At 38.1% G+C, this 2,090-nt stretch overlaps 1 protein-coding gene across 1 annotated transcript in view; it reads left to right on the top strand.

The window, feature by feature from the left end:
* Positions 1 to 1,574, top strand: part of LOC116686108 (proline-rich protein 36) — an 8,952-nt gene extending 7,378 nt beyond the window's left edge. Inside the window, exon 5 of the mRNA XM_032511058.1 lies at positions 1 to 1,574. This exon is cut by the window's left edge and continues 1,420 nt beyond it. The gene's annotated coding sequence lies outside the window, so the exon portion shown is untranslated.
* The last annotated feature ends 516 nt before the right edge of the window (positions 1,575 to 2,090 follow it).

Raw genomic sequence — 2,090 nt, 5'->3', positions numbered from 1 at the left:
CATGCCCGGGACCAAGGGAACGCGCTGTATTGGCTTCTCCAGCAGGCTGAACCGGGCTCCCCCCTGTTCGTTTCGTCAACAATAATGCATGTTAATTTAGTCTTAGTCAGCATTTTTGGACATTGGTGCAGTCTTCTCATCGTCTCGTCTTTGTCATAGAAAAAAGGTCTTGAGGAACATAGTTAGTCTTGTCTGACGCAATTAACACTAAACTAGTGATGTCACTGATTGAGAAAGCCAGCCCAGTTTTTGCATGTGCTGCCCATTAGTGCTGCGTAAGCAAGCACAGCCCGCCCAGCAGCTTGTTTAAATTTGGTTGAGTAATCACAACAGAGTGGGCCAGCCGACCAATCAGAGCAAACTGGGCTTTGCAGAAAGATGGGCCAAAAGCTCAGAAGTGTTTCAGAAAAAGAAGCTGCGGCAGGGGGCAGTATGAGTAATGTAAAATGTTTTTTAAACATCAAATGGAAACCTATTGTAGTAGAGCCCAAGAGTACAAATGTGACGCTAAAAAGGAGTAAAATAGGGGCTCTTTAAAATTAGGCTTTAAGGCTTTTGAAAGAGGATGTTATGGTTATGGTGCCTTATTGTAGTCACTGGACTGGGATGACGTGATGCAGCTGTTTAATAATTACCTTTAGTTATAATAGCTGCCTTGCCAGACCTTTGATCATGTAAGTAATTACAGGTATGCTGTAATGTTGGACTATGTTTTAGCATTTTACTGTTGAATAAAGTTGGGCCTAAAAAACAAATCCACCCTTCTTATCCTAGTTTGGAAACTTAATGGATCTGGGTTGAGATCTTAGGTTTTGTAGTGGTTTGTAAAGACACACTGATGATGTCTTTTAATGATAGAACTGTTTGTATGTTCACTTGTCTGATACGCACTTTCAAGATAAGACTGCTGGCTCTCATCCAGTGAGGATTAATGTACCAAGTACCAGTTTTACTGGATGTAAACTGCAGAAGTAAGATTCCCAGCATCCCACTCTGTAAATGATGGCTGGTGCACTGTCAGTATTTATGTGTATGTATAAATACATACATTATATATACATACAGTGTACATAAAATTCCTCACTATCCCCATCCTGGGTCATAAGGGTTCTGTGCAGTATCTTTCCTAGGACTGTACTCTTCTGGACAGGTATATAAGATATTGTTCCTGTATACACACACTGTATATTTGTTGCACACTCCTTTCAAACAATCCACAAGAAGAGCATGCTCAGACTTGCTAACACCATCTGTCTGACTCATGCATGTTTGAGACTATGAATACCAACTTTTGCCTTCTAACAGGAGATTTAGAGTCTCTTTGTTTAGGTACAACAAGCTTAAGAACTCTTTATTCATCTGTCTGTCCTGTTGCTAAACCAAAACTAGTGAGCTGCTAATTAAGATCTGAGGATATGATAAAAACATCTTTCTTAGTCATGGCTGTTGTCTTCTTGGCATTATATGTGTAATTGGTGTCTAACTGTGTGTTTTTCTTGTTTTTCTTTTTAGCTGAGCTGCTTGGGAACGCAAAATAAATTTCAGTGTCAGCTGACAATTAAGTTGTATTGTATGGTGCATAGACTATATACATCTGATATATGTATTTAAAAAAAGAATCTCAAAGAATTCTCTAAGAATCACTTCATAATTAAATTACATACTTTGCAAATGTATTTGTAAATCCAGACCAAGAGAGTGTTAACCGTGAGTGCTCATGTCATTGGTTGCATATTTAACTGGAGTTTAAATTTAAATTGCTTATTTTTAGCATTTTAATGTTTGAAAACATTTTTAAAAAATTAGTTGGTTTTTAATGCAAGATGGAGCATGAGAAAACAGATGTGATACCGTCGCTACACCTGCAGGACGACGACGACGATGCTTATATTTATAAGAGATACATAACTTCTGAATTCTCCACCTCCAGACCCACAGCAGCCCGTTTCATTCACATCCCCTGTTCTGTTACTGGTCCCCGCAGAGCGAAAGCTCATATACAGTTGTGTTCCGAATAATAGTGTATTTAAAAAAGTAAATAATAATAAAAATCCTCAGAATAACTTTTAATTCCATTATATCAATGCATT

Source organism: Etheostoma spectabile, unplaced genomic scaffold (assembly GCF_008692095.1).
Source record: "Etheostoma spectabile isolate EspeVRDwgs_2016 unplaced genomic scaffold, UIUC_Espe_1.0 scaffold314, whole genome shotgun sequence".
Lineage (NCBI taxonomy): Eukaryota > Metazoa > Chordata > Actinopteri > Perciformes > Percidae > Etheostoma > Etheostoma spectabile.
Note: the sequence above shows the minus strand (reverse complement) of the source record. Positions and strands in the feature narration are given on the sequence as shown.